This window comes from Mesoplodon bidens (assembly GCF_964165515.1).
Source record: "Mesoplodon bidens genome assembly, chromosome: 9".
Taxonomy (NCBI): Eukaryota; Metazoa; Chordata; class Mammalia; order Artiodactyla; family Ziphiidae; genus Mesoplodon; species Mesoplodon bidens.
The window spans coordinates 80,327,616-80,348,320 of NC_138166.1; the positions used below are offsets into that span (position 1 = coordinate 80,327,616).

At 37.8% G+C, this 20,705-nt stretch overlaps 1 pseudogene across 1 annotated transcript in view; it reads right to left on the reverse strand.

Moving 5' to 3' along the window:
• Positions 1-515: 515 nt before the first annotated feature.
• LOC308622314 (developmentally-regulated GTP-binding protein 1-like) overlaps positions 516-20,705 on the reverse strand; it is a 47,116-nt pseudogene continuing 26,926 nt past the window's right edge. Inside the window, exons 3-6 of the transcript in view lie at positions 6,634-6,702; positions 2,423-2,622; positions 1,735-1,834; positions 516-1,597 (exon numbers count right to left, since the gene is read on the reverse strand). The product of the transcript in view is annotated as a developmentally-regulated GTP-binding protein 1-like (transcript). The remainder of the gene's footprint in view (positions 1,598-1,734; positions 1,835-2,422; positions 2,623-6,633; positions 6,703-20,705) is intronic.

Here is a 20,705-nt window from a genome sequence, read left to right on the forward strand (position 1 = left end):
AGATAAAAGTTTAAATAATTACTGATGTGTCCTATATGCAAGCATGAAAAGCAGAGCGAGCACTGTCACTGAAAGGTTATGTCGCTCAAGAATTCATTAAACATTCATTAGCCTCACCTCGGGTAAAGGTGTCCTTGTTAACATATTTGCAGATTTGCATTCTCATGCCCTGAACAAGATTTCAAAAATGTTTATGATCCTATGACCACCTTAATTATGAATTCCCAAATAGATAAATAATAAATAAATAAATAAATAAACAAATCCTAATGAATGTGGTCATTTTTTTTTTTCTTACCTGGTCCTTTATGCAGTTCAAAGTACAAGGTGACATGAAGATACGTGAAGTGCCAGTTTGGGTGCCTCCATCTCCCTCCTGAATCTTGATCCAAAGCCAGAAGGGGTTTGGGGTAGGATGCTTGGTCATTTGGAAAGCTGCAGTCGTTGGCCTCGCAGATGGAGAAAGGGGAAGGTTTCCATGTCTGAATGACATCCTCATCCCCCAACATATGGCTTTAACCATTTTTTTTGTGTTTCACAGAGAAACCACAGGCTGGAACGTATTTAAATTCTTTGATAAGATTTTCGTGAATTTTCAGCAGAAATCCTCCACCGTGGTTCTGGGGTAAGGCAGAACAACACTGGGGATGTGTAATCTGGGTACTGGCCTTTGCGTCTGGCTAAGTCCTCACTAGTTTCGGATACTCCCAGATATTTTCCAACAAGTCATCAAAATTCCAGCAGTGATGGGCAGAGGTGGGTACAATGAGGCATCTTATAGACGATACGCAATTTCTCAGTGTAGATCTGATCAATCTTATTTAACTAACACATAGATATCAGGGGATATAAACTCTGTTTCCTTCCACCACTTCAATGAAGTCACTAGCTGTGGTATCGCGACGGTCACATCGGCATTCGTTCTCAGCCAGAAAGCTCTTCACAGTTTCAGCATCCAGCTCACTCTGAGGGCAAGAGGCTTTCAGATGAATGCGCCTCTTATCTTCTTCTTAAAACCAATATTAGAGGGCTTGTTGCTCAAGTGAATGCCAAAGCCTTCCAGCTCGTTTTCAATTATCTTCTTATGACTCAACAGTTCAGGACATCCAGAACAACCAGGATCAAGTTACATGTTCGGGCCACTGCAACGACTTGACGGCCTCTGACTCTCCCATCCTTGGCACCCTCAATGATACCTGGGAGATCCAGGAGCTGGATCTTGGCCCCTTTGTATCTGATGACACGGGGCACAGTGGTTAGAGTAGTGAATTCAGGCTGCCACCTCAGAATATACCCCTGCCAAGTTACTGAGCTGGGCTGACTTCCTCATAGTTAGAAAGAAAGCCCACAAACCCAATTCGAGCACCACCTGTCTTGGCTACAACAAAACCTTCCGGCTCACCAGCACCACCACCTGTTCGAGTAATGAGTTCTCCACGAAGCTTACCAGAGCGAGACTTAAGCAGCCCTAAGTGGTGTGCTATGGTCTTGTTCTTTTAGTCCGAGCCATCTCGGCTTCGATCTCCGAGGTGCTGGCTAAGGTGCTGCTCCTAGTGGCGAGTCCCCGGGGGTACAGTGGCCTCCACACTGTCTGCCTCTGTCACACACCCGCCAGCGAACCTGCCAAAGCCAGCCGGAGCTACTGCAGTGCGCAGGCGCGATACTTCCTACTTCTCGCGAAAGTTCAGGGTTCTATTCACCGCGATAATCCAGCGCGCGGAAAAGTCTTCTCACCGACGCCCTTCCAATTCCCCCGTTTTTGGAGGAAGCTTTTCTGTCATTTCTTTTTTGGCTCCTGGGCTGCGTCAGTGAGTTTGGACCTCTGTTCTGGCCCCTATGTGCACACAGGTATGTATTGTCAAAAACCGAATTCTGCACACAGAGTAAAACAAAGCAGAAAGATCAGTTTGTTTGCAAGGCTTACGACCTGCAAAACCGGGAAACCCAAGACTGCGGGATTAATAAGTTCCCTGTTAGTTATTGACTCAAGGTGTTTTGTTTGTTTTTAAACACTACATGATTATATTTTAATACATAACCAAAATACAGAACACCGTAAGGACTAAAGGGGTAAATGCGGAATTTGTCTTTTTCAGCTGAGGCCTGGTGGCCTTCTTCCTAATTTGGCTCAGAGTAGCTGAGTCAGGAACAAGGAATGCCAAAGATGGTGTGAACAGATTTGGCATCTGCGGATTGGCTGGCGTCCTCTGCTAATTTCTGAGAAGAGCTGTAAATTCCTGTAGCCAGTATTAGGTAAGGTTAAGCTTCATTTTTTTCGTTAATGTGCCTGTATTAGCCAACTCCATTTTGTCCCCAACAAAAGTGATTCCATTTTTGTTTTGGTTCTACGGTACACATGTATGTATACACACATCCACACAAGACCAAAGGCCTGGTGAGCTGGGAGGTCAAGCTCTTTTACAAGAAGGAATTAGAAAGAGACCGATTCCAGAAGATGGAGAGCTTCTGAGTCTGAGGCCCCACTCTGGTGGGAAGCCAGTTCTGTCCAAATGCCAGGTTGCAGCTGACAGCACTGGGGGCCTGAAGCGCTGGGCTGTGAGAGGAGCTTGAGTGGACAGAGGAGCCTCCATACCCGCTCCGGGACTGGTGGCAGGTCCAGCCCTGCCCCAGAAGCAGACATTGGGCCCCGTCTGAGGGTAGGGGGCCTGAAGATCCGAAGTGCTACATGGGACCATTCCTTGGCCCTTCCCTATGCTCATGCCATGCATGTCAGAGTCCATGACTTTCATAATAATTTATAGTGATCAAATGTTTGAGGGAGGAATGATATACTGAATATAATAAAATTCAATATGGAAGGTTTCATAAACTGTGGGTCAAGAACCACTAGCAACTTGGCAGATTGATGTGGATTATACTGTTTTCCCTTTCACCATTTATCCATCTAGGCTGTGGTGTTTACAAAGCAGACACTAAAGTGGATATTTAGCAATTGGCCCATTGTCTATGATTTTTAGGTATTATGGAAAAGGGAAAACTTACAGAATTTAGAGTACGGAAAAACTGTAACAATTTGATTTTTTTTAAAGTTTTGTTTTAAAAACTGTGGGTCATTAGGTTTGTAGTTAATACTAGAAAAGAGTTTGGCTTTTTTTATGAAAGAGATAGTTTATTCACATACAGAACAAGGTGCATTGATTAGGAGTAATACGTAGTGACTTAGAGTAAACTTTGCTCCCAGAACTCTAATTTCAGCATTTGGCAGGGTTTGGCTGGTACAGCAGAAACAATATGTTATATTTTTAGCTAATCACTTAACAGTTTTTTAGGCAAAATACAGGTGTGCAGACAAGATGATTCTAAAGATGAGTAAATTTTTAGCTTGTTATACCAATGTAACAGGAGATTCCTACATAGAAGTTGCACAAATAATTGGCACATTTCTGTGACATTTTTTAATGACTTAAGATGCAGAGGCATACTTATAAAATTGATCAACATTCATGTAGCAGTACAGAATTAATAGCTAATATGATATGGAGTAGAATCAGAATTCAGAAATATCATTAGACTTGAAATAATGGGTTGAATTCACTAAGAAAGTATTTATATGAGATATCCAGAATAGGCAAATTCATAGAGACGGGAGATAGGTTAGTGGTTACCAGGGCCTGGGCTAAGTGGGAAATGGGGAGTGACTACTAAGGAATGATTTCCTTTTGGAGTGACAAAATGTTTTGGAATTAGATAATGGTAATGGTTGCATAATTTTGTGTCTATGCTAAAACCCACTAAATTGTACACTTTAAAAGGATGAATTTTTTGGTAAGTGAATTATATCTAAATAAAAACTTTAAAAGGCATTTATATTTAATAAACTGGGAATAGAAGAAAAACTTATGAAAAACAGAAGGAAATTGAACACAATGAAGAATTTTTATCTTGCACATGTAGCCAGGTGAAACTCTAGTTGCATTCTCATTAACTCATGCATTAAAAAAATGAATAAAAATAGAAGTATTTTATCTCCATTATTATTAAGCCTTGTTTTAGATATTCTAGCTAAGATATATGTTTTAAATATTCTAACATATTTAAATGCCGGGAAAGAGAAGACCCAATTATATTCAGTGCAGATGGTTTGATTGTCTAAATAGAACACACAAAGGATTTAAAATGAAAACAATTAGATTTGAAAGAATTCAAAAAGGTGACTGGACAAGAAGAATTGTTTAACAAAATCAACAGCTTTCCTATATGCTATCAACAAACAAATATAACAAAATGAAATGGAAAAAAGAACTCATTCACAATAACAGTCTAAAGAATAAAATACTCAGAGTTAAATTCATGAGATATATGCAAAGATGAAGTCCCCTTATATGGGTCTCAGAGATGGATAATTGTAGGAAACTGAATGAAAACAGTTTTCTGTATGCCCATACGTGCATTTTTCTAGGTATAGAATCCAAACAATCCATCAGATTCTCAAGTGGCTTTAAAAAACAAAAAAGTTTACATATCATTGCCCATAAAGCAGCAGTATCTAGAATAGTGTCATAAGAATACATTGATAAATAGGTAGAATAGCTTGATAGACAAGTTGGAATAGACAGATAAATGGAATCATAAAGAAAATAAAAAAACTAGGAACTAGTATATTTATGTATTTGGTGTATGGTAAATAATAAATAAAGAATAGGAGAAATGATTAATTTTTAAATAGTTTTCAAGAAAAGATATTTTGAAAAAAAATGTAGTTTTCTACTTCTTCCCATACACCCAAATTTCAGATTTATTAAGGATTTTATATAAAAATTAAATCTTAAAAAAGGTACTAGAAGAAAGTATAGGTGAATTTTTGTGTAAGTGTGGGTCTTGAAGAAGACCTCAAGTAAACCATTATTAAGAACTGAATATTCTTTTGAAAACAGGAAAACATCAGAACTTTACATAGAGTATAATAGGCAAATAAGAAATTGGGAAAAGCATTGCAATATATTTGACAAGGTTTAATGTTAATACATAAAATTCTCTAAAAAATACTTCAAAGAGAGATCAAAAGGAAAGTGATCAAAGGCCAAGAAAAAAGCAATTTCTAAGAAGAAATAATCAGTAGACGTATAAAATGTTCAAATGCACTAGTAATCAAAGAAACTCAAATTTATATAACAATACTATAGCACTGGCTAATACTAAGAAGTCTGATAATATGCAGTGTTTAAGCTAGAGTTAAGAAATGGGCTTTTCCATTCGTACACTGATGATTGGGGTCTAAATTGCCATTCATGTTCCTGAATGGCAATTTGCCAATATCTATCAAAAGCCTTAAAAATGTGCTTAAACTTTGTAATCACTGTTCTCAGAATATCCTACAGAAATAATTGTGTAAATACAAATGTCTATTTGAGAATTGTGTTGAAGCATTTTTTATAATGGTGGACATTTTAAACAGTATTAAGTAGGTGAAATGAATTCTGGCTGTGGCAATAGTGATAGCCATAACAATATTTCCAGTCCCACATGCTCTTCCTTAACTTTGTCACTCCCCCATTTACAGTTTCCCCTCCCCTGAACCTAGGCAGGACTTTGTGGCTCCCTCACTGAATAACATATGATGAAAGTGAAATTGGATGACTTTTAAAGGCAATATGACTTTCCACCTGATTCTCTCTCCTTTGGGATTTTTCTTCCTTGAAACCCAGCTTGTAAGGAAGCCCAGACCACATGGCAAGGTCATCTTTAGGTGTTCTAGCAGAAAGCCCCAGTTAAGATTGCATTTGGAAAGAAAGATAATGTCCTCTTATAAGTTTTGTTAAGACACCGACAGCCAGCGTCTACTAGTCATATAAGTGAATGAGATTTCAGATAATTCCAGCCTCCAGCCTTTCAGCCACTACAGCTGATTCTAACTAGAGCAGACAAGTTGTTGAGCGCTTCCAAATTGCAGATTTGTGAGCAAAATAAATGTTGTTTTAAGTCACTACAGTTTAAAGTGGTTTGTTACATAGCTATAGTACCTGGAACAATGTTACATCCAAAACTGGAGTATTGTGAAGCTATTTCAAAGGAAAATATAGATGAATAAATATGTATCTTAAAATTTTAAAGATATTTACAGAGTGCACCTTAGAAAAAGAGTAGATCATAAGAGTATATGTAATTATATTTTGTGTGTGTATACAAAAATTCACATAAATATCCAACAGTCAGCATATGTATGCATAGAAAAGGCAGTTGGGAAAGTATTTACCAAAATGTAGATAGCAGTTGTCTTCAAATGTTTGGAATAAAGGGATGATTTATACTTAATTTATATTCTTGCTTATCTTGGTTATCTTGCTGCGTTTTCTAATTTTTCTACAAGTGGACATTGATCATTTGTTCAATAAGAATGAAACAAATTTGGACTTAAAAATCAACTGGTGGAGTACAAAATATAGAGGAACCTGGCTCAATAGCTGGTCATAAGTAAAAGACAGGTGTTTTAGTTGATTACAAGTTCAAAATCAGCCAACAGTGTGTTGTAACTGCCAAATGTTAATGCAAACTTAGGTAGCAATTACAAAATTCTAGAGTCCAGAGGACTGGAGACACACTGAATAGATTACATTTTGAGGCACGACAGTTTTAAGAAAAACAGCAACTGGATCTTTTTCAGAAGAGACTGACCCAGATGGTGGTAAGGTCTGAAGCAGGGTTATATGAGGGACGGTAGAAACAACAGGGAATCCTGTCGTGCTAGAAAAGAGAAAACATAACAGATAGAGGTATGGAGAAGTGGGATTAGACTTCATCTGGATAATTTCAGAGAGCCAGAATTAAACAATAAATGAAAACCTCAAAGAGACAGATTTGGCTCAGTTGAAGGCAATACTTCCAATTAAATTGAGCTATTCAAAAATTGAAAGGATAGCCAAAGAATGTAATGAGTCCTTGGTCTCTGGTTTTGAGGTTCCCAGGTGTCAGGATGTTTTTGGAAGAACTCTGCTCTTAGTTGCGAAGTCTGGCTGGGAACCATTCAGACTTGTTGCTGTCCTGATCTACAAGTTTCTGTCATAGGATCAGAACCCCAACAATATACTCTGTGGGCAGTACTCTATAGTTACTCTTTAGCATACTTTTTTCTAACAGCCAGAGTTTCTGAATTCCCAGTCTTTGCTAATTAGCACTGAGTTTGGCAGTAATTTTTCTCAGACTCGTGTTTCTGAAGACGTGTGTCTTAATTAAGTCTCCTCATTAAAACTCCCTAGCTCTGATTGCTAGTGTCTGTCTCCACACAGCACAAAATACACATTTGGCCATTTCTTATGTAATTTGATTAATATAACAGCTCATCTTAGCCATTCAGCTCCACAAAGCAAATTTTTAGGATTTTGTTTAGATGGGCTGTGTAGATACGCTTCTGATTTACTTCTTTTAAGTGGGGTTCCTGACATACCTGAACACTCTGGTTAGCTACAGATGTAAGATTTTATCAAGCTATTTGAAGGGTAAAGATATATTTCTCTTTATTTTCTACACCAATTATGAGGAACTAATTTAAACTGAGCATTTGGAAAGAAAGATAATGTCCTCTTAGAAGTTTTGTTAAGACCCATGTAGTTTTCCTATCACCTCTGGCACTGCCATCTCACTCTCAGATTTCACAGCATTGATGAATTTCAGGAGTTCTTTGTTTATGATAAACTGTCAACCTTCCTTACTTTGCTAAGACATAGGCACAGGTGTCTCTCTACACACCTAATATTTGGGTCAAATGCTCCTGCACCTCCCTTCACACCTCCCCTTTGATCTTGAAAATAGAAGGAGATTGGAGGGGTTATAAAATTGAGAGCATACTCGCGGAAAATACATGGTTCTATTCTCTTGACTCACATCTAGATACAGTTCAATAATTGAACCCAACATGCAGCACTGAGTCATAGGGGAATTTTATGTTATCTATAAAACATTTAAATTTGATTTGTTAAACTGTACCTAAAATGAATTTAGGCAGTTCTTAATAACGTAATTCAATCAAAATCTTACACAATAATAATAGCAGAGAAACTGTGTATAACATTCAGGAGAAAACAAAGATACATGATAGATAAATATATTAAATATTCCATTTACTGGAAACAATGTCTCTTTGGAATATATCTAATAAAACAAAGTATTTGCTGTGCAAATTTAGAAAGACAAATTCTCACTTAGAAGATAAATAATAACAGAAGAAAAAAGAAGTAAAGATATATATGAATGTATGCTATATTTAAAAGTCTTCACTAATCATTTGGAAAGCCTTTTCAGCAAAAATTTACAGTGGAAACTATGTTCAAATGATCTGCACTGACTATTTGCTACTAGTTGAGACATAAATCGCTTTCAAGCAAAATTATTCCTAGGAATAATCCATATATGGCTAACTTTTACTTTAGTAGTTGTGAAAATTACTGACCTACTTGGCAAATTGGTGAAATGTCCTTTTTTCTTGTACGAAGATGCATATAATGGTATATGGGAGAGGACTTGCACTGCTTCCTATTTGCCCCTTTGTATGGGACCCATTCAGTTGGACTTACCACTTAATTTCCACCAGTGACTTTTGTTCTCTTGGTGGGCAGCCCTTGAATGCTATTATTTTTTATTGATTAAGCACAAAATAAACTTTCATCTCACTGACAATTATGAATATGATATAGAAACAAAAGCAAACAATACTCCCCCTAAAAAAGAAAAAAAACCCACATTTTAGTTTAGTAGTGTTCTCTTAAGAGCAAAGGACTAGAAGATGAACATAGTAATAGAACATAATGCTCTGTTCATTTTCCCCTGGGAGTAGTTATATATTTACCTAAATTGTGGATTGGAAGAATCTCAAGTTTGGAGTCAAATTTGTAGTTATTACTCAGCATATGTTGAGAAATCATCACCATGTTTTCAGCTTTCTTATCACCGTCTCTGCCTTTGCTCTACCCCTTTGTCTTACTTTATGGCAGGTTGTAGTAATGGCTGAATTTTTGGGTTTTGGAATATGATGACCTTGGTCCCATTCCAGCTCTATCACCAGCTGTGTGACTTGGACAAGTTACTTAACATTCTTACGTTCTGGATTCTTTATCTTTAAAAGAGTGATAATACTCCTACCTCATGATTTTGTGAAGATTAAATAGACTAATGCAAGTACAGTGCTTAGTGAAAGGCATTGTGGAGGCTGTAGTGTAGGACTTAATGATTATAGCCATTAACAATGTCTGGTGTACATAAGGGGAAGAAATAGCAAACCTTGCTCTTTGCACTGATTCTGCTCTCCATTAGTTTAGGTGTGATTGAGCAGAATTTTCTATGTGGTCTGTGGTTGCTGTTGTTCATTTTTATGCATTTCAGAAATTTTTTCAGGAGAATAATGTACCAGTCTTGAAAATTAACTCATAAAAGTAGCATCTGCCAACCATATCCCTAAGAAACTGTTCTAATTTACGGAACAAGGTGTCTGAAATTTGAGATATAGTGCCCTTAAGAAGGATTTCTTTATTTAGTGATGCAAAATTTTCTAGTAAATTATTTCAAAGAAATCGAAATAATATTTTGTCTCTTCTTAGAAAATAATGATTTTCTAAGTTTTCTAAGTTATGATTTCTTTAGTTCCAGGAAAACACAGATATCATTTGGAGCAAGATTAAGTGAGAATCTAGGTTTAACTATAAACTTGTTGATAACATCAGTGGTTCCCAAACCTGGCAGCTTATCAAGATACTCTGGGAAGCTTTTTAAAATAAAGACTTATATAAAATCTTGGTCCACTGGGAGTTCACTTGATGTAGGAGAAGGTGGGGGTCTGGTTGCAGTGTGGACCAGTGGAGATCTTGCACCTAGGCAGGAGGGAATGAGTATACCAGAAGAGGACTAAAGCTAAGAACACGTGAGGTTATTATGAGACCTGCGCATCCTTCCTATTGCTCTGAGTTTTACTGTGAGTCCTTTTTTTTTTCTTTTTTCTTTTTTTTTTTTTGCGGTACGCGGGCCTCTCACTGTTGTGGCCTCTCCCGTTGCGGAGCACAGGCTCTGGACGCGCAGGCTCAGCGGCCATGGCTCACAGGCCCAGCCGCTCCACGGCATGTGGGATCTTCCCGGACCGGGGCACGAACCCATGTCCCCTGCATCGGCAGGTGGACTCTCAACCACTGCGCCACCAGGGAAGCCCTACCATGAGTCCTTTGAATTTCCTTAATTTGGCAAAGCTATAGACAGTTAATTGTCCAGTTGTGGTCATTAATTTTTCAAGTGCCATCAACATGTCCCCTCAAGGGTAAGAATCCTTGGGCTGTGAGAGTATTTTGCCTCAGAGGCAGCTTGAGTGACCCGGGAGGCATAGAACCATGAATGGGCAAATATCTTCTATGTTTGACCAGTATTCTCAGTGACTATATCTGATTTAAGCATCTGCTTTAAAGATGCCTACTTCATTCTGAGTATATGGATGGTTTATGGAGGGTTTAAAGGATTATTCTAACACAGAATATCCAGCTTACACAACCTCTGAAACTATCAACTTAAGAGCTGACAAATGTTCAAAATGGCTACAGTGCTTTACAGTAACTCTCACCAAAACGTGGAGTCTGGTTCCCCATCCCTTAAATCTGGGACTTGCCTTGTGACCTTTGATACACTGAATGTAGTACAAATGATGAGGTTACAAGTCATATGAGTTATGAGCCTAGACCTCAAGTGGCCTTGTAGCTTCAACTTTGTGGCTTGTAGAACCCTGTTGCCACCATGTGGGTGTGCCAGCCTGGTGGATAAGTAGAGACCAGTGGCACATTTGCACCCATACCCCTGATGGAAAACAGCCAGATATGTGAGTCTAGAGTGATCCAGAGGCCGTGTTAGATCATTTGGCCACCAACTGCCCTTCTTCATTCTCCCTGAGTCCAGAGGGATTAAGCTAAGCAGACCCAGACCACAGAATGCTCCTAACTGACTATAGAATCATGAGCTAAATAAACGTTGCTTAAATCCAATGGGTAGAATGCTATGTAGCAAAAGCCAACTGATACACCTGGAACAGTACTAGTTTAGATCTGTTGTCCTGGTGTAATTATTAGTAAGGCCTCCTTTCATTCTCAAAACTATCCTTGTTCAAGTATAAGTTATACAATCACTTTAAGTAAATAGTACCACTATCTAGTCATTTGCCAAGCAAATTTTACATTTAAAAATGTAAACTAAAATTAGATAAGAGTTATTTTCTGGTTTAAACTCCTTAAGTGAATTCCTGTTTTATTAAGCATAAAATTCAAACTCCTTTCATGATCTACAAAGTCTTAAATAATCTGGCCCCGTTCCCTTCTCTGTAGACTTCTCTCTCTGGTTGCACAGTCCATAACACTGGCCTGCTTTCTGTTCCACAGACAGGTGAAGTTTTTTCTTAGAACCTTGGACTTTGGTTTTTCTTCTGTTTCTAATGTCCTTTCTCCTGCCCTACACAAGCAGCTTCTTCTGATCTTCGGTGCTCCGCTCAATGCCACAAACTCTGAGACCCTTCCCTGACCCTCCACTGAAAGACCTCACCTCAGTCTTAACCACAGCTCACTCTTCATTTCCATCATACAGTTTATTACAAAATGTAACTTTAAAAAAATGTTAGTTAACTTGATACCATTAATCTCTCCCACTAACAAGTAAACTCCTTCAGAGAATTGAATCCCAAGGTCTTAGTAGAGCACCTGGCAGAAAGGAGTGAAATAAATATTTGGTGAATAAGTGCTTTGTGTGCTCAACTTTGGACTTAGAATTGACAGTCCTGGATTTGAGTTTCTCCTCTTCTGTTTCTAGGGTGTTTTATTTTGAATAAGTCACTTACCCTTGTGGCACTTGTTTCATCATTTTGAACCTATAGAAAATGGGATATTAAGTGGGATAATGAATGTAGAGTGCAAGGTTGGTTGGAATGTGTTATTACATGTCAGCCATTATTGCTGACATTTCTCTCCAAGTGATGTGATCCTTTTTACATCAAATAGATATTTACTTAAAATGTATTTCTAAATAGAGATTAAGTGCTTTCCTTAAGGTTCAAGGTCTTTGCTTGCTTGTATTTATCTCAAAAGTGAAGAAAGCACTGCCAATCCTACCCCATCCTATCCTGTGTCTGAATTATTATTTCTTTGGTGAGTCTGATTGAGCTGAAGGCAAAATAACAGTTGTGGCTCATCCTACTATCAGTCTTGTCTTCTGTCATTCGTTTCTCATCTTTCAGATTACAGCCTTTTTTACAAAAGCTCATTTTGAAACAAATAGACTAGTTCTCTTTACAAGTGTTTTTCCTGACAACTGTAACAATATCTTAGACTGATATCTCATCATACCACCTCAGCATAGCTTTGAAAATGATGAGATTTGCTACTGATTTGATGTTGAATGATTACAAGACTGGAATTATGGGGATCAAAAAGCCAGTGCTGGGCTTCCCTGGTGGCTCAGTGGTTGAGAATCTGCCTGCTAATGCAGGGGACATGGGTTCGAGCCCTGGTCTGGGAGGATCCCACATGCTGCGGAGCAACTGGGCCCGTGAGCCACAACTGCTGAGCCTGCGCATCTGGAGCCTGTGCTCTTCAACAAGAGAGGCCACGATAGTGAGTGGCCCGTGCACCGCGATGAAGAGTGGCCCCTGCTCGCCGCAACTAGAGAAATCCCTCACACAGAAACGAAGACCCAACACAGCAAAAATAAATAAATTAATTAATAAACTCTACCTTAAAAAAAAAAAAGCCAGTGCTGTTTTCAAAGAAATGCTTCTGCATCTCAGTACATGTAGCTAGTGAAATTATTCTATTAATAAATAAAGCAACTAATGCATAGATATACTGATATATTACATATATTTAACAATGGCCTTTTGAAATGGATTAATACATAAAACAATTCAAATAAAGGGGAACAAGCTATATTTGTAATATATTTTTTCCCAAAGGTATATTTATAACATATATAAACTACATATTTTTTATGTTTATAAAGTACCCTAAATACTCTGTTAAACAGGACAGACCATGAGCAAGACTGTGATATTGACAGTTTGGGCCTTAGCTTTCCTCCCTTCATTTGACATCCCTTGCCAAGTGGAGCATAAATAACTCAAATTCAGGATAGCTAGTATTTTCCCTCCTTTAATTTTTTTATTTTTTATTTTTTTGCGGTACACGGGTCTCTCACTGTTGTGGCCTCTCCCGTTCCGGAGCACAGGCTCCAAACGCGCAGGCTCAGCGGCCATGGCTCATGGGCCCAGCTGCTCCGCGGCATGTGGGATCTTCCCAGACCCGGGCACGAACCCGTGTCCCCTGCATCAGCAGGCGGACTCCCAACCACCGCACCACCAGGGAAGCCCCCTCTTTTTATTTTTAAACTGAAAGTGTAACATATGCACATAGTAAACCTTTCAGACAGTACAAAGGCGTTTATGGTAAAACATCAATCCCCCTCTCACTGTAGATCCTTATTCCTCCAGTGCCCCCTGGAAGTAACCTCTGCTAACTTTTTTCTACATGTCTGTTCTATGCATATGCATACATATTCTACATACATGTAGATGATGTTTACCTTAAGCATCAAGAAGAATCTCTTCACTCCCAAATGGTTCTTTCCTTCGGACAACTTCACCTTTGTTATCTCAGATGCTTCATCTATATAATTAACCCACCTTCATAGAGTAAATTTGGGATAAATTGGTTATTATGCATGAATCCCCTGGAAGAGTATCTGGTACAAGGGAAATACTCTGTGTTAGCTATTGTGTTCACATTTTTGCCCAAGATCTTGCATCACTGACTGACATAATTACATTTTAATAGGGGTATTTAAATTTTGAATCCAACTGATTTCAACTGAAAAAAGTTCTATGGTACAGACTATAAATAAAGTCTCATGCATAGACATATTTTTACCAAATTCAAAAGAGGATTAAAAAATCCTTTAAACATGAACTTAGAATACACAGCTTATTTACTACAGAGCACAGTTTGCCTTTCCTTAGATGCCTTTGCTCAAATGGTAAATTTGAGCTGGAAGAAAATGAAGCAGTACAGATAGGGGCTTTCTGTATTTCTTTGCATTACTCATTTGCTCATTTATTCATTTAAAATATATTTATTTTACACTTATTCTATATTAGACACAAACCTAGGTGAATAAGAGGCAAATAAAATAATCACGGTTGCTATTATCATGGAGTTTATAGGATGGTGGGGAAAATTTACTAGTGAAATAATTACATATATGATATTAAAACAAAAGGTAAAGTGCAAGATGTATTTGTGTGTGTGTATAACCTAGTCTATAGTAAGGTGTGACAAAGGCCCTTTCAGTGGAAGTTTGAAGGAAAAAGATTTTGATCTAAGAATTTTATTTCCAGCCAATTTGTCATTCAGTTCTGAAGGCAACCAAGAGTTATTTTCTGTTATTGAAAGGCTTATAAAATATACCACTCATATATTCTAAAACACATTGTTGGATGACGTATTCCAGTAGAATAACTTTCTCATTCTCTTTTCTTGACAAAGCCCTTGTTATTCCTGTCCTTACAGAAATCTACAAAGTCAATTGGAATGCTTATCCAGTTGCATTTTGGAACACAAATCTTTGTTTACTTTATTTCATTTCTTACTTTATAGGGTTTGTGTTAATTTATGCGACTGTGCTTTTGATTTTAGTGTGTATTATTAATCATTTAAATTTTATATATAATAATAATATACATTACAGATATTAGGCTTGTGGTATATCTATGAAAATAAAAACAATTATTTAAGTCCTCATATCATCATTTATTTGATATGTCTCATGTTGATGCATATTTTGATATTACAAAGGTAAGCTTTTGCTATAAGACAATATGCTGCAATGAATAAGTACATACATCTATATCATTTTTTTACTTCTGGAAGCATATCTGAAAAATATGTCATATGTGGGATTGTGGTGTCAAAGTTCTGTAATTTTGATAGTTATTGCCAAATTTTTGTTCATAAGAATTGCACCAATACATATTACAATCAGCAATATATAAGGATGCCTGTTTCATCATAGTCTGTTTTCTCAAATTTTCAGTTTTTGCAAATATGATAAGATCACATGGCATTTCAAAGTAAGTTTATTTTTTTTCATTATAGATAAGTTTGAGCATCTGTTTATGAGTTTAACAGCTACTTGCATTTCCTTTTCCTTTCATAACCTTTACCCATCTTTATTTTTGTAATTTAGTTTTAGCAATTTATATATTCTAGCAAGAGTTGTTCTTCGTTTGTATTAGAATCACAAATATTTTTCCTGGTTTGCCTTTTTTTTTTTTTTTTTTTTTTTTTTTTTGCGGTACGCGGGCCTCTCACTGTTGTGGCCTCTCCCATTGCGGAGCACAGGCTCCGGACACGCAGGCTCAGCGGCCATGGCTCACGGGCCCAGCCGCTCTGCGGCATGTGGGATCTTCCCGGACCGGGGCACGAACCCGTGTCCCCTGCATCAGCAGGCGGACTCTCAACCACTGCGCCACCAGGGAAGCCCCTGGATTGCCTTTTGAGTTCACTTATGACATATCTTGACATGCACATTTTTTTGTTTTGGTAGTGAAAGTTATCAATCTTCGAGAACTCTGGAATTTTTTTTTCTTAGTATCTTTATTGGAGTATAATTGCTTTACAATGGTGTGTTAGTTTCTGCTTTATAACAAAGTGAATCAGTTATACATACACGTATGTCCCCATATCTCTTCCCTCTTGCGTCTCCCTCCCTTCCACTCCTCTAGATGGTCACAAAGCACTGAGCTGATCTCCCTGTGCTATGCGGCTGCTTCCCACTAGCCATCTATTTTACATTTGGTTGTGTATATATGTCCATGCCACTATCTCACTTTGTCTCAGCTTACCCTTTCCCCTCCCCGTATCCTCAGGTCCATTCTCTAGTAGGTCTGCGTCTTTATTCCCGTCTTGCCCCAAGGTTCCTCATGACCATTTTTTTTCTTTTTTTAGATTCCATATATATGTGTTAGCGTACGGTATTTGTTTTTCTCTTTCTGACTTACTTCACTCTGTATGACAGACTCCAGGTCCATCCACCTCACTACAAATAACTCAATTTCGTTTCTTTTTATGGCTGAGTAATATTCCATTGTATATATGTGCCACATCTTCTTTATCCATTCATCTGTTGATGAACACTTAGGTTGCTTCCATGTCCTGGCTATTGTAAATAGAGCTGCAATGAACATTTTGGTACATGACTCTTTTTGAATTATGGTTTTCTCAGGGTATATGCCCAGCAGTGGGTTGCTGGTTCATATGGTAGTTCTGTTTTTAGTTTTTTAAGGAACCTCCATACTGTTCTCCATAGTGGCTGTATCAATTTACATTCCCACCAACAGTGCAAGAGGGTTCCCTTTTCTCCACACCCTCTCCAGCATTTATTGTTTGTAGATTTTTTGATGATGGCCATTCTGACCTGTGTGAGATGATATCGCATTGTAGTTTTGATTTGCATTTCTCTAATGATTAGTGATGTTGAGCATCCTTTCATGTGTTTGTTGGCAATCTGTATATATTCTTTGGGGAAATGTCTATTTAGGTCTTCTGCCCATTTTTGGATTGGGTTGTTTGTTTTTTTGATATTGAACTACATGAGCTGCTTACAAATTTTGGAGATTAATCCTTTGTCAGTTGCTTCCTTTGCAAATATTTTCTCCCATTCTGAGGGTTGTCTTTTCGTCTTGTTTATGTTTTCCTTTGCTATTCAAAAGCTTTGAAGTTTCATTAGGTCCCATCTGTTTATTTTTGTTTTTATTTCCATTTCTCTAGGAGGTGGGTCAAAAAGGCTCTTGCTGTGATTTATGTCATAGAGTGTTCTGCCTATGTTTTCCTCTAAGAGTTTGATAGTGTCTGGCCTTACATTTAGGTCTTTAATCCATTTTGAGTTTATTTTTGTGTATGGTGTTAGGGAGTGTTCTAATTTCATACTTTTACATGTACCTGTCTGGTTTTCCCAGCACCACTTATTGAAGAGGCTGTCTTTTCTCCACTGTATATTCTTGCCTCCTTTATCAAAGATAAGGTGACCATATGTGCGTGGGTTTATGTCTGTGCTTTCTATCCTGTTCCATTTATCTATATTTCTGTTTTTGTGCCAGTACCGTGCTGTCTTGATTACTGTAGCTTTGTAGTATTGTCTGAAGTCAGGGAGCCTGATTCCTCCAGCTCCATTTTTCTTTCCCAAGATTGCTTTGGCTATTCGGGGTCTTTTGTGTTTCCATACAAATTGTGAAATTTTTTGGAGAACTCTGGATTTTGAATCATGGTTCGAACATCCTTTCCCACTCCAAGTTTATATGTGAATTCACCATAGTTTCCTCCAGTACTTCTATAGTTTCTTTATTTTTTTACATTAAAATTTTTGCTTATAATCATTACTTGTGCAGTGTGTCAGAAAAGAATCCACTCTAAATTTATTCCAGATTTCTGTGGGAGGAGAAATTGGAGTCCAAAGCCTGTGTAGGAGATTGGGCCCTGGTGAATGCCAATATCCTTGAAGAGGGTTCTCAGAGGGCTACAGCCTAGGAGGAAGGATGAAATGGATATAGAAAGGCCGTCATAGAGACTGATGTCAACTCTGGAACATTTCAGTTTCTAGGAGTGGGTAAAGATAATCCCATGTTTATGCTGCCCCTAGCAGAAACTAAAGATAAATCACCTCTGGTAAAAGCTGACATCAGTTTAAGCCTCAAATAAAATTATTTATATAATCAATTTTGCAAATACAGTGGTAACATAATAAAAAATACTCAAGTTATCATGGTGCATAAGGAGAAGAGATTGAGTGAAATAAACCCAGCAGAAATAAGCCATGGAAAAGACTTGTGGGGCTCCAGATAATGGAGCCATCAGAGACCCCCAAATAACAAGTTTACTGTGTTAAAGAAGATAAAATATGAACTTAAAAATTTGATAGGGAACTAGACACCATTAAAAATAGAAATTTTAGGACCAACAAATATAATAACCAAATTTAGAAATAATTGGTAAAGATTTCTCAGTACATTAGATGTAGATGATGACAGCATTTGTGAAGTAATATATGGGTCAGAAGAAAATACCCAGAATGAGCATGGACAGGTCAAGACTGAAAATAAGTAAGAGAGTGTGAGGTACACAAGTGAGGCATTCTAATTTAAGTAGGATTGTTGAGAGAAAGAACATAATATTAAAAAAGATGTGGGCTTCCCTGGTGGCGCAGTGGTTGAGAGTCCGTCTGCCAATGCAGGGGACACGGGTTCGTGCCCCAGTCCGGGAAGGTCCCACATGCCGCGGAGTGGCTGGGCCTGTGAGCCATGGCCGCTGAGCCTGTGCGTCCAGAGCCTGTGCTCCACAGTGGGAGAAGCCACAACAGTGAGAGGCCTGCATACCGCAAAAAAAAAAAAAAAAAAAAAAAGATGTAAGAAAATGTCAAGTGAAGATGAATTAAAAAAAAAAAGATTATCTTGAAAGCAGCAATAATCACTGGCAAGAGATTTCTTGCTAGGAAAAAAAATGTGTTCTTAAAGCTAATGGAATAGTAACTTCAAAATGCCAACTGGAAATCCTTTACTGAGTGAAAAAATTCACTGAGAATGAAAGCGAAGTTAATAAATTTTCGGATGAACAAAAACTGTGAACATTTGTCATCAGTAACATGACACCAAATAAAATGCTAAAGGGTTTTATTCAGGCAGCAGAAAAACTTTTCCAGATGGAAACTCAAAGATGCAAGAGGAAATAAAGAGCAGTGAAAATAGAAATTGTGTGGTCAAACCACTTTAATCTCCATTTTTATTTTAGTCTAAATTCTATAATTAGATGATTTCAGTCTAACTGACTGTTATTTTTTAATGATTTCTCTGACAGTTTTCTAAGTAGATCCTCAAGAAAGTTCATGGAAACAATACTTCTAGAATTATTATATGTTACATTTGTCTGGATAATAAACCCTGCGCTTTTCTTTCTTTCTCTGATGATCTTTTGGATGTTGCTCCACTCTATTCTGTTATTATCTGCTGCTGCAGAGAAATTTGAAGCCTGCCTTGTTCTCCCCCACCCCCTTTCTCCTACGTGTTTCTGTATTGTTAAGGTTTAATAACTTGACGGGGATATAGCTTAGTGTTGGTCATTCTGGCTCACTTTTAGCTAGCTATGATGTGCTCTCCCAGTTTCAGAAAATGAAAATTTTCTGGAATGGAATATTTAAATATTATAGATTTTTGTCTTTTTTTTCCTTTGGAGACCAGTTATGCATGTATTAGCTTGTTTTGCTTGTCTTTTTAAATATAGCCTCTCTGACTCTTCTCAACTTTCTTTAACTCCATTTCTTCACGTTTGACACAAATTTGTACTTACTCTGTCACTTACTATATTTTCATCAGTTTCTGTTCTTTGTGTTCCTTCAAAATCTGTCTTCATTTCTGGGATTGTTTATATTCCTTCTAACTTCTTTCCCACGTTCTAACAGCTCACACATTATTTCCTCTGCTACCTCACCATCTTTGTTCTGAGTTCTTGTATTTCTGCTTTATGACTTCCTTCACAAAAGAGATGGCTTTATTAATTTTTTTTTAATTGGGACAACTCATACAACTTTTTTTTTTTTTTTTTGGCGGTATGCGGGCCTCTCACTGTTGTGGCCTCTCCCGTTGCGGAGCACAGGCTCCGGACACTCAGGCTCAGCGGCCATGCTCACGGTCCCAGCCACTCCACGGCATGTGGGATCTTCCTGGACTGGGGCACGAACCCGTGTCCCCTGCATCGGCAGGTGGACTCTCAACCACTGCACCACCCGGGAAGCCCGACAACTGGTACAACTTTCATCTTGCTTATGGATTTACTTGCTAGTGAACTGTCTTTGTAAGTTTTGCTGTTATTTCTCACATTTTTTAATGGTATCCTCTAAATACTCAGTTTAGATATGCTACACCTCCCTGATTTCTGGTACTTTTGCTGGCTTACTCTTGTTTTTATAGTGCTCTCCAAAATTCAAGTATTTGTCCTGAGTCAGAACTTCACTATGAGAGTTTTTGTGTATGCTCTATTTGAGCTTATCTGTCATTTCCATCCATATCTTTACAGTGTTCTCATTGTGTGTCAGGCTTTGCGCTGAGCTTTGGGGATGTAACAGTGAACAGTAAAGGCAGGTCTTCCTCTTTCATAGCGTTTATAAGATTAGCAAAGGAAAAAAATAAGTGAATTCAATACAGTGCATGCTAAGTATGTACTATGAGAGGAGAAATATAGGATACTATGGAAACATATTACGAACATTAATCATTTAGATTCTTCCGATAGGCCTTGCACAAGTTGCACAAGTCCTATATTTGGGGGAGAGTTAAGGATTCTCTCATAAGTTTCTAGTATTTGGAGGAGTCATGAAAAGATTCCTAGAGGAAGGAACATCTAAACTGAGACTCAGCTCGAACTAAGAGTGTTCTAATTCTAAGCTGAAGTAACTGTTCATGATAGTATATAAAGGCAAGAGAGAGTGCAAAAGAGCATAATATTGGTGGATGAATGAGTTTTGTTGCTCTCTTACCATTTTGTGAATCCATCAATAGAGTAAATCTATGAAGCTTTTTATTTTAGAGGCGCTATTTGGATTTTAAATAGGATTTGTTAGCCCCTTGTAGAACTGTCTTCAGAAGCAGGAAAAAGTGGGAAATGCTTTTAGAAAATATTCTATGAGAAACCTTAGATTAA